Source organism: Odocoileus virginianus, chromosome 5 (assembly GCF_023699985.2).
Source record: "Odocoileus virginianus isolate 20LAN1187 ecotype Illinois chromosome 5, Ovbor_1.2, whole genome shotgun sequence".
Lineage (NCBI taxonomy): Eukaryota > Metazoa > Chordata > Mammalia > Artiodactyla > Cervidae > Odocoileus > Odocoileus virginianus.
The window spans coordinates 49,253,182-49,267,883 of NC_069678.1; the positions used below are offsets into that span (position 1 = coordinate 49,253,182).

General features: G+C 39.3%; 1 protein-coding gene across 8 annotated transcripts in view; it reads left to right on the plus strand.

The window, feature by feature from the left end:
• The first annotated feature begins 4,550 nt into the window (after positions 1–4,550).
• The window catches only part of ZZZ3 (zinc finger ZZ-type containing 3), a 121,233-nt gene continuing 111,081 nt past the window's right edge, over positions 4,551–14,702 (plus strand). For 6 of the 8 annotated variants that reach the window (XM_070467890.1, XM_070467889.1, XM_070467894.1 and 3 more), the window contains exon 1: positions 5,282–5,388. The gene's annotated coding sequence lies outside the window, so the exon portion shown is untranslated. Of the gene's footprint in view, positions 4,718–5,281; positions 5,389–9,240; positions 9,339–14,702 lie in introns of those variants that run through there. The other 2 variants (XM_070467893.1, XM_070467891.1) reach the window with 2 other exon arrangements.

Here is a 14,702-nt window from a genome sequence, read left to right on the forward strand (position 1 = left end):
GCTGCCCTGAGGTTTGTGGGCTCTTCGTTCCCCAACCAGGAACTGAATCTAGGCCCTTGGGAATGAGAGCACAGGGTCCTAACCACCGGACCGCCAGTGAATTCCCTAAACATCGCTTCTTTTAAAATGATTCTCAATTGTATCTTACTACCCTTAATGACTCTTACCAACTCTATTCTCAAATTTCTAACTCTTCCGTGAAGGTATTGAATATCTAGTTACATGTCAGTCACCTAAAACTAGAACAATCTGAAAAGCAACATAGTCATTAGCAGTATGGGCTCTAGAGCCAGTGTATCAGTTACTTTGGCTACAATAATGGTATGTGACAGCCACAAAAACTCAGCGATGTGGAAGAACGCTATTTATTTTACAAGTCTGGGGAATTGAGCTAATCAGGCCCTTGGCTCATCTCACCTAGGCTCATTTCTCATCTTTAGTCAGTTGAGGGGGCGGGTGGGTAGGCAGTTCTCTGAGGTTGGCTGAGCTCACTAGTTTGTCTAGGGTTCAGGTGATCTAGGATGATTTCCATGGAGATGACTGGAACAAATTCGTCTGTTTCTTATTCCTTTCGCCTGGCTAACTCAGGCATGTTTTCTCTTGGTCATGGCAGAGAAATAAGCCATTTTCAAGTCTCTCCATGTACCCTATCTACTAATATTTCCTTGACCAAAGCAAGCTGCATGAAGTAATTCAGAGTCAAGAGAGGGGGAAATACATTCTATTTTTTTTAAAAAAGGATTTATTCCATTTTTGCCTGCATTGAGTTTTCATTGCTGCACATGCTTTCTCTCTAGTTGTGGCAAGCTGGGGTGCTATTCTTCACTGTGATGCATGGGCTTCTCATTGTGGGGGCTTCTCATTGTGGTGGCTTCTCTTGTGGAGCACGGGCTCTAGGCACATGGGCTTCAGTACTTGTGGCACTTGGGCTCAGCAGTTGTGGTTCTCAGGTTCTAGAATGCTGGCCCAGTAGTTGTGGCACATGGGCTTAGTTGCTCTGTGGCATGTGGGATCCTCCAGGCCCAGGGATTGAACTCATGTCTCCTGCACTGGCAGGCAGATTCTTCACCACTAGACCACCAGGGAAGCCCCACATTCTACTTTTAAAGAACTGCAAAGTCACGTGGCAAAAGATGTGGATACACAGACATGTGAACAATTAAGGTCATTTAATGCAATCAACCTACAATAATCAAATTGTTTACATTGAATACAGGCTCTTCCACCTAATAGCTGTGTGACCTTGGCAGTTATCTCAGTTGCCTCATTTGTAAAATGAGTATGTCCTTTCTTGGCTTTATGTGAAACTAAATGCTTAAAAGATATAAAGTACATGGTAAATGCAGTCTCTCTCCCCGATTTTGGGTGCATATAACATTCCTTTCCAGATGCTTAATTCTACAGTGCTTTTCAGATGTCACCAGTGACAGAAAGTCCAGGATACCACCCTATCCCTCTGTAGGGCTCCAAATACTAAGTAGACAATGATTTTGATAATTCAAATCTAAAGTGTATATATTTGGCAAAATTATGGAGGCATAAGTATTTCTGATAGCAACGATTCAGGTGTAGATTTGTCAGACAAGCCTTTTGGGTTTAAGTTCCTTGAATTCTCTGTCTCTCATCCAAGTAAAGTTCTGCTATAGGACCTGAGGACGCTGATGTCTGAGACTGTTCATGAACACAGCAGCTGGAGTAGTTCTCAAATAGTAGAGTCATGATGCTCCTTACATTACAGATGATCTTTTGTAGTGTAACAAAGAACTCCAAAACTTATTGGGGTTCATTAAAATCTTCATTAAAATGAAGATTTCTTTTTCACAATTCTTTTGGTCGTCTGGGTGGTTTTCCATGTGTTGTCTGGATAGGACTGCACTGAGCTGGCAGATTTGCTGCTGGAAGGTTCAAGAAGGCTTCTCATCTAACCAGGGCCTCGGTGTTGTTGGCTGAGGCACTATATTTATCTCCATCAAGGCCTCTCTCCACAGGATCTCATCCCCCAGGGTCTTTCTCTGGATAGCCTGATCTTCCTTACTCTATGGCAGCTATATTCCAAGAGGGTACAACAAAATGCTGCAGGCTCCCAAGGAGTTGGGACTGGAACTGGCACCCATTTCTAGCCATTTTCTTTTGGAAGAGAACTACATACTGGGCTTGAATATCAGCAGGCATAGCTCATTGAAAGACACCAATATAACTGTCTACCATGTTAGATGAGCCTGGTGAAGTAAGAGGTCACACAGTATTTCTCCCACTTTTAATGATACAAGGATTGATCAGTGAGTTCAGATGGTGAAAGCGCAATCCTTTCATTGTAAAATTACTGATCAACTTTTCAATGAATAGTGTTATCTACTGATGATTATTGCCTGCATCAATTATTTCACTACAGGTTGCAAAATGGTGATTTTTCTAATTCTAGCATTCCTTTTGAGGGGCTTTTTCAAACTCCACTTCACACTCTAAAAAGAACTGTAGAAAAAGTGGTTCTGGATCTGACACAGAGTTCCTGGCATCAGATGAGATCACCCTTTTAGTGTTTGTTCCAAAGACTCTTGAGTGCAGCCACTTGGGGCTACTTGTAGTTCCCCTCTCACATTCCCACACACTCTCATTCATACAATTCCCTCAGCTGAAAATGGTCTTTTTCCTCTGCTTTGCAGTCATGCTGTAACTCAAATGCCAACCCTTATAAAAACTCTTTCCCAAGTCCTCCTCTGTTCCCACAGTACTTTATATGTCTATATAGAACTTTGCAGCTCAAACCTGGATAAGTTACTTAACCCCTCTAAGCCTATTTTCTAAAAAAAAAAAAAAAAAAAAAAGAATAGTGTCACATGTTTGGTTTCCCAGAAAGCAAAATCTTACATGATTAGTGTGCATATCTTTAGGAATGCTCTTAGGATCACCACTTGTAAGAAAGAGAAGAACTTGCAGAGGGAGAAGCTAAGCTGCCATGGAGTCTTAACAGGATGCAGGTTGTTCTAGAGATGGGAAGATCCACCAGAACTGTTGCAAGTTGAGGTAAGAAGGCTGGGCCCTCCAACAATTTGGAGAGAAATATTAATGGTCTTGTGTTGATCAGTCATTGGATTTGCCTCTTTGGGAAGTGGTGTCACACTAGGTCCTAGTATAGGGCCTGTAACTGGATTCAATAGAGGCTCGTTGATGTGTCAATATAAAAATATACTTCCCACTCTTTGTCTCCAAGCAGATGTTATTTTGAGTTGAACTCTCAACTAAAACAAATACAAAAACGCATTTCAACCTTTTAATAACTTTTATTAGCAAAATAAGAGGAGGCACATATCCACTTGACTGAAAAAAGTGTCAAAAGACAAGGTAAGTGAAAGCAATGAAGCATTCAGTACCCCATGATTGCAGAAGCTCCAGTTAAACCATTTTGTACCACTGCATTTGATATTTTTGGAATATAATCTTCAAATTACAGAGCGGAAAGGAAATTTAGCTCATAAATGGTGAACCCGTCAATGAAACTATCAACTCAAGGTAAGTACTTATCTCCATCAATGGGTATTGGGCCTTTCCTGCATGTTGACTATAGTCCCCTGAAAAGATGTAGAAAGTCAAAGTGTTAGTCACTCTGTCCGGTTGGACTCTTTGCAACCCCACGGTGTATATAGCCCGCCAGGCTCCTGTGTCCACGAATTCTTCAGGTAAGAATCCTGAAGGGAGCAGCCAACCCCTTCTCCAGGTGAGCCTCCCTACTCAGGGATCAAACCAGGGTCTCCTGCACTGCAAGCAGATTCTTTACCACCCGAGTCCCCGGAGAAGCCCTCGATATGATTTACTAGAATATCAAATATTGCTTAGTACCAGACACAGGTTCTGTGGCTATAGCAAAAACAAAACTTACAAAGTCTCTGCCTTTAAGGATCTCACAATCTTGGTGGCTAAGAACAGACAAATAAGGTCTGGAAGTGCTAACTGCCATGAAGAAATGTAACCAGAGCAGTGTTCCAAAATGCTCCTTTGGGTAGAGTGAGCGGTGGTCTGCGAAGCCTCAGATGTTAACCTCTGAGAAGGTACCTGAAACACCCATCGCTAAAAGAAATCTGGGAGACGTGTTCCAGCCAGAGGGAACAGCATAAGCGAGGTCCTTAAGTGGATCGAGCCTGCTTGTTGTAGGAACAGAGGGAAAGCCAGAGAGGTGAGCGAGGGGGCTATGCGGTCGGATATCAGGTAGAGTGGAGTATATACAATATATACACAAATATTTTTCTACCTAAGATCACCATGCTAAGGAGGGAGTGTACAAATCTCTCAAGAGGCCAGAAAAGGTAGGATGAAGCGGCCTTCCATCCGCGGCGCTACAAGGACACCTTTCCTCCTTGGGTAGGACCAAGTTAGACAACAGCAGGGGCTGGTCCGGGGGCCGCCCTCAGAAGAGCAACCGTCGCCCCCGGCCCGCCCTGCACCGGCTGCGGTTACCAGCAGGCGGTGTACTGAGCGCGCCTGCAGCCGTCGCCGCCCGCCCGTCCCAGCGAGGACGAGAAAGGAGGGGACCGGAAGGAGCCGCTGGTGCTGCGGGAAGTGGCAGGAACAGGAGGCGGGGACCCACCTGGAAGCGCCCCGGCGCCGCTGTTGAGCTTCCTGCAGCGGCGGCCACCCGAGCCAGTGCCGTGGCGGGGGCGGATAGCGGCCACGGCGACGGCGCCTCCCTGAGTGGCCTGCGGCGCCCAGCCCCGCACGAAAGGTGAGCAGGCACTCGGGGCACGTGGTGGGGGCCAGATGCGGGGGAGGGAGAATGGAGGAGGAGGGTACTCGGGGATGATCGGCTCAGGGACCCGGATTTGGAACGGAGTGCTGGGAGGGGGTGGGCTAGAGGCTGCCTCGGCGACCGCGGCGGCGGCGGAGCCCCCACGTGGGGCGGGGGTGCGCGCGCACGTGTGCGCGGGCAAAAGGGGGGCGGGGGAGGGCTCTCGGGAGGCCAGCGGGCGCGCGCTTGCTTAGTACCGGTCCACGTGACCGGCACGCCAAGAATCCGCTTCCATGTGACAGGCTGGGAGGCTGGCTGAGGCTGGAAGTTGCTGTGTCTCTGTAGTGCAACCGTGATCGTTGCGGGTCTTAGGGTTGTTTGCAGATTTTCATCTCCACTGGGGGATACGAAGAGAAATATAAGGCGGAAAAGACTTCCTGCCCTTTCTTTTTCACACGTTCTCCTGTTTGTAAATGAAGCCCTTTTTAAGTACCGAAATACGGATTTCTCGGTACCGCCATGTTGGCTGTAGAGGAAACTCGCGAGATGCTAGGGGGTTTGTATCGCGAGATCTCTTGATTCTCGCGGGACCTTGTTGGCAGAGCAGTTGTCCTGGATGGCGGAGCCCTGGGTTCCGGGGGCTTGGGACTCGCAACTCTTTGTACAAGGCAAGTTTTTAGGGAGGGGCCTAGGGCAAGTGCCTCTTGGTGCCGGGAGACGTGCTGTGTCAGCTTTCTCTAGTCCCGAAGGGACTATACATTGACCCAGTTGAGGCAACACTATCCTCCTCCCCACCCCCCTGCGGGCGCTCCGCCACCTGCAGAAGCGACTGTACCCCTCAGCTCGGGCTCCCTTTTCCCCGTTTAGTGAGAGTTCCTGTTCCTCCCCGGTCTCACTGGAAGTCCGGAGCCGTGCTCGTAGAGACATGACGATTCCATTGGATACCGTTCCTCTTAGTTTGAGACGTTCTTGTCAGTTTTTACCCTTGTTGCCATTTTCTGAAGAATTCCAGACCTGTTAACCATTCTGTCGCTTGTTTGTTCCTCAGTAGCTTTCTCCACTGGCCCTCCTCGGACGCTTAAAATAGAGCGCGTTCCGTTTTTTCTCTGTGGGCATCATTTACTCCCATTTATTTGCTCATTGATAACTTCCTCATCACTCTACCTTACTTTGTATTTACGATAACTTTTGGCAGCATTTGGCAAGATCCTTTGTATATCAGAACAATACCCGATGACAGAATAAAACCATTCTTTTAATTTTTTTGTACGTACCTATTAACTCGTAATTAAAGATCACCCCCCCCCAAGCAAGATTTTGATTACTGTTTTTATGAAGTTCCGTCTTTGTTGTTCAGGGATGATTGTTTTAGGTTACGTATTTCAGGTAATAGTGAAACATTTTCAGTCAAATTTAAAAGCAAACTTCTCAAGCTTTGAGTTTGGATTCAATTTTTCCTTAAGTGAGTTTGAGATAAGATTAGCTTTTCTCCATCGTTTTATCAAAATGAATTTATAGCATAATTTTTTTTTCGTTTTTTTTGAGTAGTCGATTTATTTAGTACTCATAGTGGTAAATTAGCAATCTAATCAGGTAATCGTAATTTTTTTTTTAAACTACAAACGTGTTATTTTTCTCTGTATGTAGTACGGAGTAGAATAAAGGGTAAAATACTTCCTGGTACACATTCTACCAGGTTACCTTCCTTAGTCCTAAAATCTTTGTAACCACTCTTAGCAGAAGCTATGTACTATTCCAGATATTTTCCTTTTTTTTTTTTTTAACGGAGAGGAAGAAATGGAGGGGTGTTTTAAGATAAACTATCATAACATTAGTAATAAGTAAAAAATTTCTTAATTTTTATTTAGTGTTACATCTTGTTTTTTGACTCATACATACATGCTTTAAAAAATAAAATTTTTTGTTTGTACAGATTTTTTTGGTATTACAGTTTTGTGACAACATCTTGAGTGATAGCATTATTTTTACCATAGAAATTTAGTATGCTGGTAGCTCTGTACAAAAAGTCCACATGAAATAAGATTTAAAGAAATGTTTGTCACTTGAGTTTTACACACACACATCACACACATTTGTGCGTATATATATATTATATAGGCTTTCCTAGTGGCTCAGTGGTAAAGAATCCACCTGCCCTTGCCTGCCAGTGCAAGAGGCACAGGTTCAATCCTTGGGTTGGGACGATCCCCTGGAAAAGGAAATGTCAATCCACTTCAGTATTCTTGCCTGGGAAATCCCATGGACAGAGGAGTCTCCTGGGCTACAGTCCATGGGGTTGCAAAAAAATCAGACATGACTTAGGACTAAACAACAACATACATACATACATACATATAGATATATGTGTCATGCTGCAGGGCAAGTGGGATCTTAGTTCCCCACCAGAGATCAGATTGCTGCCGCCTGCATTGGAAGTGTGCAGATATAATCACTGGACTGCTAGGAAAGTCCCAAGTTTTATATTTTAATAATTGTGCTGTTTATTTACATTTATATTTGTATGTTTATATCTTTTGATACTTATGTGCTGTAAATGGATACTCAAGTGTGTGTATTGGAGTTTTCCAATTTAAAAAGTTACCAGCTTAATTAAATAGTTCTGTGTACTTTAGTGAGTTCAACTGAAGAATGTAAGATATATCAGTAGTTCATAAAACAAATGTACCTATACCAAAAGTTGCTAGGCAGCATTTTGTGATTGTTTTTTGTATTTTTCTCTCCAGACTACTAGCAGACCTGTCACATAAAAAAAGTGACCACTCTTCTTGGTCGGTGTGGTTTTCTCATGTAATAGTTCAAGCAGGAAGGTTGGGAATAAAAGTGTGTTGAGAGCTGTGATGTGGGAAAGAGGAAGGGGAGACTTGGGGGTGTGTATAGGTTGATACTGAAATGGAATTGGAGAAGTTGCAGAGAAAAGGAAGGATGGTAGAGGGCTGAGAGCCATGCTCCCAAAATAGGCAGCTCCTGAGGTGGGAGTGAGCTTGGGTTGAGGAAAGTTTGGAGTCAGTGTGTGAGGCAGTTTTTTTTCCCTCTTAATTTTTTCAAACAGATTTCAGCCCCCCCCCCCCAAATTGTTTGATATCACTTGTCTCTCCCCCCCCCCCAGAAAAAAATCATCAATTGAAGTTGATGTTTAATTGAAACTCTGTGAATTCTTAACTTGGGTAAAGTCTGTCTTTCATTAAGTAACTTTTGTTGAGTACATTTTATTTTGTTAGAGATTGGACCTTGTGAAGATTGACTATGGATTCAAAGATGATAATTTTATAGTGACCTTTGCAAAGGTGTTCACACAATTTGGGAATTGGACCTTTGGTGTATCCAATCCTTGCAATAGTATTTTTTGCTTATTCTTAACAACTTCGTTTTATAAACTGTGTTTGGTAGCAGATCTTAGAAATTATTAGATTTCTACAGATACTAAAATATCCAAGTACTGGGTAGAAATATACTGAGAAAATTCAAGGAGAAATATATCTTAATATGATTTGAGTTTTGCTTGAGTAAAACTTAAGACAACCAAGAAATTTTATTTTCTTTTTTCTCATTTATTATTGTCATAGAAGTCATCTATGAGAGCTAACGAGCTTCAGTGATCAGAGGATATTAACAAAAGTGATAGTGTCCTTCCTTGAATTTTTTTTTTGTTTAGATGACACAATGCTAATTTCCATAGACCTGTAACTTTGTAAACTTATAGTGTATTACCTGTTACATATTAATTATATGAAGAATATACATTTAATTTCCTGTCTTTTTCTGAACCAGTGGCCAAGACAGTTTACAGGAAATTATTTGATCAGAAATACCAAGAAAGTGTGTTGTAGGACTTTTTAAAAAATCTGCAATTTCATATGAAAATTCAGTGTCAATTTAAGTACAAGTCTTTTGATTTTTTTTGTTTCTTTTTTTTTTTTTGGCCGTGCTATTCCCTTGGCAGTGAAAGAATGAAGTCCTAACCACTGGACCTCAAAGGAATGCCAGTCTTCTGATTTTTAAAGTATATGTGATATATACTGTGGTGCAAATTTCTGTAGTCAGTACTCTGATAACCACTGTAATATACATTAAAAAACACAGTATGAGTAAATATTTCCCAAAATGTCAAGTCTTGACTTCTAAAACCAAGTGTTATGGACTCTGCTATTTCATTTGAACTTGTCTTTCTCACTTTTTTGCTTCTTTTTGTTTTCATCTGTTATTTCTCACGTAGGTAATTTTTCTCTAGTCAGAGACAAGTAAGTTGAGTAACTTTCTCAGAGGATATTATCAAACTCTTCAATTTTTATTATTTTGGAACTCCAGAGTATGTATGTTATAGTCAGTAGTTAAATGTTTTTTGAGTGATAGTGATTTCTTCCGTTTGAAACAGCAGAGCTCTGAGGCTTCAGAATAACTGTAACCAAGTATAATAAGCCTGTGAGTTTTATTCAGGAACTACTTACTGGAATAAATAACCTTTTGCAACTCCAACAGAGTTGGTTATCTGATTTTTTTAGCCCACAGATTACAAGATTGCAAGATAGGCCATTGGAGTTAGGCACACTGACAACTGAAAGGTCATCTTATTTCCAGGCTATTGAAGAAGCTCTGTTAAGTATGTGCAACTTTATTTATTTATGTATTTTTAAGTATGTGGAACTTTAAAAGGTAGTGTCGTTACATGGAGACATACAGTCCTATAATTATTAACTTTCGAGGGAATCATAGTGTTGTGGAACAGGATAGCACATGGTCTGTTATAGTGATGATGTTAATCAGAAATAAATTTTATTCTATATACTGTGTTTTAGGAATTGAATTAAGAAATTGATATCTTTTTAGAGGATTTTTATGAGTTGTTCAGTTGCTAAGCCGTGTCCAACACTTTGCGACCCCATGAAGCACTCCAGGCTTCCCTGTCGTTCAGTATCTCCCTGAGTTTGCTCAGACTCATGTCCATTGAGTCATTGGTGCCATTCCAACCATCTCATCCTCTGTCACCCAATTCTCCTCTTGCCCTCAGTCTTTCCCAGCATTAGGGTCTTTTCCAGTGAGTTGTCTCTTCACATCAAGTGGCCAAAGTATTGTAGCTTCAGCTTCAGCATCAGTTCTTCCAGTGAATATTCAGGGTTAATTTCCTTTAGAATCGACTGGTTTGATTTTCTTGCGTTCCAAGTGACCCTCAAGAGTCTTCTTCAGCACTACAGTTCAAAAGCATCAAATTTAAGAGTAAGTGTTATCAAAGCTTTGTTAATAAATTTGTTTCAGTTTTCTAGAAAATTCACTTAGTGATAACAAGAAGATGGTGCTGCTGTGTATGGACTTTGTTTTATTTTATTGCTTTTATCTTATTTAATATTTCAAGGGGTTACTTGCCAAGTAAGTCTTTACATTTAATATTTGATAATAGTAGTAACTAACCAGTTGGCTAAAGACTAGGACATTTGTTGATGAAAGAATTTTCAGAGCAGATAACTAGAATTTGTAATTGACCTTCTCTATGAATCAGGTGTATAGTTTTGATCCCGATGGTAACAGTGAGTCTCCATCCTTAGCACAGCTGAATGTCCTGAAGTGAGAAGTGTTTATTTCTGTTGTAGATTTTCTCTGTGGCTTTGCTTGCCTTTTCAGCCTCTTTTAGGCTTCCCTGGTAGCTCAGTTGGTGAAGAATCTGCCTGTAGTGCAGGAGACCCGGATTCGATTCCTGGGTTGGGGAAGATCCTTTGGAGAAGGAAATGGCAAACCACTCCAGTGTTCTTGCCTAGAAAATTCCACGGACAGAGGATCCTGACAGGCTACAGTCCATGGGATCGCAAGAGTTGGACACGACTTACAAGTGACTCAGTCTCTTTTAATATGTTAATTTAAACCTTATTCTCTCTTTGTTGATAATGATGGTATGTAGCACTTGATTTAGGTATTAACTGTGTACTTGTGTATGTTTTAATGATTTAGTGGCTGGTTTGGGATTTTGAATATTTGGAATTAACATAACCATATTAAATTTTTGATGTATTTCTTTCATTATATAAAAATACATCTTTTATGTATTTACAGATAAAAATTTAATTTCATGTCCTGCTTTTAAACCTAATTATAGGTAACATTTTCCCATTCTCACAGTAAGTCTTATAATCATTATTGTAAATGGTTGTATGATGTTCCATGTGTAGATGTATTATTCTCCTTTTCTAATTTTTTTGCATATATTAAAAAGGAATGTGAAGAACATTTTTATATAAGGTGTTTCATGCTTATAGTATCAATATTATCTCCTAGTACATTACAGGTTTAATTTTTAGGTAAATTTTAAAGGCTCTTAAAACACAGTGTTGGGACATTTGTTAAAAGGATCAATTTATATTCACATTGTCATGGCTGTTGCTCTATACCTCAACATTAAATATTATTTAAAAATGTAATGGGGTTAAGTCATATTATACCACTTTTTTTCCTTAAATTACTACTGAGGTGAAACATGCTTAATAGGTACATTTCTTCTGTGAGTTTTTCAGATAAACCGAATTTTAAAATTAATGTAACCAAATCATTGGCCTAATTTTGTTTTACTTCTAATCTTATGAAAGTCTTCCTTCTCTGAAAATGTAATAAATAAATGATACTGATTTTAATACTATTTATTTTAGTTTTAGTAACTTCAATTTAAGTAAATTTACTTTTTCAACTGGCATTGGTGCGAAGTGAGGATGTAAATTTTTTCTGGAAATCGATAATTGTTTAGTCTATTTACTAAATAGTTTTTCTTTGTTTTGCTATGTTTCATTTTTGCTTATTAGTATTGCTTTTTAAATGATTCTTACAACATGTTTAATATCTTTTGCCCTGGCCTCTTTATTGTATTTGTTTTCTTAGTTTTTCAAAGCACTTTATGATTTGAGGATAATAAAAGCTCATTTGTACAAAACAATGTTTTATAATTCTTTTTCTTGTCAACCAAAATTAGAGATATTCTTTTTCTGTTTACCAGAATTTAGTAGGATTAAATGAAGCAATTTCTTCTTTCTTGACGAGATAAAATATGAAACTGCTTTGCTTCCGTGTGGCTCAGACGGTTAAAGAATCTGCCTGCAATGTGGAGATCTGGGTTCAATCCTGGGTTGGGACAGTCCCCTGGAGGAGGGCATGGCAGCTCACTCCAGTATTCTTGAGGGGAGAATCGCCATCGACAGACAGAGGAGGTTGGCAGGCTACAGTCCATCCAGTTGCAAAAAGTTGGGCACAGACTGAGTGACTGAGCACTACTAGCTCTAAGGGTACAAGAAGCTGCGAAGAGAAAAACTACTTTGATGGATTTTGTGAAATTAGAGAAGTAAACTTCTCCAGTCAACAGTTAGGATGCGTACTTTAGGTATTTTCCTTATTATGTAGTAGTACACAGCTTGCTATCTTAGCCTTCTAAAATATTTAATTAAAAAAATGCTCAATAGCCATTATGAGTTCCTTTCTTTTTCAGCTGTTAAGAATGGCATGGCACTATTGTTTACTGAAGTTAAATAAAATCTAAGAAATTTCATCTGAGCATTAGTGAGGGCATCCATGCCAAGGAGAACTTTTAAAATATATTTAAAATTCTTAACTGTTTACGAAGGTGTGGTTTGTTTTTTCCTTTATGGAATTATTAAGATAAGCAAATACTTTTTTTTAAAAATGAGATTGTTATGCTTACTTATATTTTAAAGCTGTAATGTTCCAAAGCTATTGTATTATTAAATATTGACTAGCATTTTCTTTTGCCTTTAGATTGGAGTGGTTACATAAATGCTAGGAAGAAAAAACAAATTAACATTGTAAGTGTGAAAATATAAATATTTGAAAACAGTATGTCCTGTGCTTGTGGGTTATATAAGGAGAATTGCAGGTGAGGAACCTGATGTGGTATTTCCTTAGAGTTTCAATTGGGATGAGATTTATAGGGATTGAACATAATTTATACCTTTTTATTTCTACCAGAATTCTGCCACCCTGCCTAATGGATGAGTTGGGTTTTCTTTTCCTTTTTTTTTTTTGAGTTGAGTTTTCAAAACGGCGCTGCAGTGGTCCAGGAATAGCCGTTGTTAAAAATTGTATTCGGGCACTCACTCACCTCATTACTGGCAACTTTTTTTTTTTTTAAATTGGACAGACGTTTAAGGAAAGTAGATCCTGCAGTTCATATACACTTTTTCATTAGAAGCAGATTTATGTGTTTCATAGAGTGAAATTTAGCTTGGCTGTATTATAAAGGGAGGAACCAAGATTTTTTCCTCCTGAAAGGCGTGTGTGTGTGTGTATCTGTGAGACTATCCACAGAGAGCCGCTGAGGGGCTTTGTAACACTTCTCTGCGTTTAGTCTCCACTCCCCACCCCAGACCTGTACTTCTTAGTCTGAATGGGCTCTACTAAACTTTAGTTTTTAATGGCTTTGTAGAAATAGGTTTCATTTCCTGAGGGAGAAATTTCCTTTTTTTCCCTCTCTGCTTCTTAAAAAAGTAAATATGATTATCATATTAATACACATAGAAAGTTCTTCTAAGTGTTCAGTTTAGTGAATTTTCACAGTGTGAACATAGAACTGTGTAATCATTACTGAGAAATGAAGCATTATCAAAACCCCAGAAACTGTCTTGTGCTGTATTCTGGTTATTAATTCCCCAGGCCTGTAGGAAATCAGTATTTTGATATTTAGTACCACAGAATAATTTTGTCTGGTTTTGAACTTTAACTCTTTTTGTAAGCATTAATGCATTTTTATCCTGTTTTGATATGAGTAACCTGAGAAATCCTAGAACTTGATCTAGGTTATACTACCTGAACATCTGAACACTTTTACTTAGACATTTTTCTCATGGCATTCATAGTTTTCAGAAACTCTAGGACATCAAAGAAATGCCTTCTTTGCTTTCTGATTGCTAGACCCTGTTTGTGTTTAAATATTATTTGAGCAAGCAGGATACTTTTAATTTCTGTCATTGATGGCCTTCAAGGATACCTCAGCTGCCCCCCCGCCCCCCCCCAGAAGTTTTGTTTTGAAAACTTTGGTATAGCATTCCTGACCAGCTAAATAGCTTTTTGGACTTTTATCCTATGACTTGGCAGCTTTCTTTTCATTCTTCAAATTCCTTTCAAGCAGTGATTCTCATTCTGATTTTTATGACAGCTACCCTGTGGTATCTTCTTATTTCAAAGAATGTGAGTTCCCACCCTTTCCTTCCCCTCCCCTCATGAAAAGTCTCAATTTAAGTTTGTCATTTTACTTTTAAAATATTTTATTTCATGTTTATGATGAACAGTATAACATTGTGATGTGCAGATCATGAAATCAAGTTATAGGCTACTAAAAAAACTGAGAGTCAGTTATACCTAGTTAACATCCCCTTTCAGGCTGGCTTCAAGTATAAGTTCAAGTTTCTTAAATGGAATTCTCCTTTTGTACTTTATTTTCTACCCTTCCATTTCACTTTTTTAATTTTAAAAGAAGGCATAGAAAGATTTATTACTGTGGTCCTGCACATATTTTTCTTTCATGTAAGTCCCATTGTTAGCGTGGAAGATACATTTAATTTCCTTTATAAATGAAGTTTGCTTGTTATCATTCAGTAATTGTTAGGACCAGAATATCATAAATGTCCTGTAGCTGTGGAAATTAGATTTTTTTTCAAGAATAATTTTAAGAGTAACATTTTATACCCTAGTACTCTTTCATTTGCTGAACTTTTGTGAAAATTAAATATTATGCAAAAACTTAATTTCTAAAAAAATTTCTTTTTGGCCTGGAGATTTAAATTTAAAACATTGACTTTGGGCATCATGTTACAGGATAATACCTCACGAAGAGTGAAGGAGAAAGTAACTGACTTTTGTAAAGATTATAGAGTTACCACTAAATTTGAATAAATGCTTATTTCTAGTTTGGTCTAAGGCACGTTTACGGGTAGGTACTTTTTTCTCTATAGTTGGCAAAATTTCATGAAGGAAATTT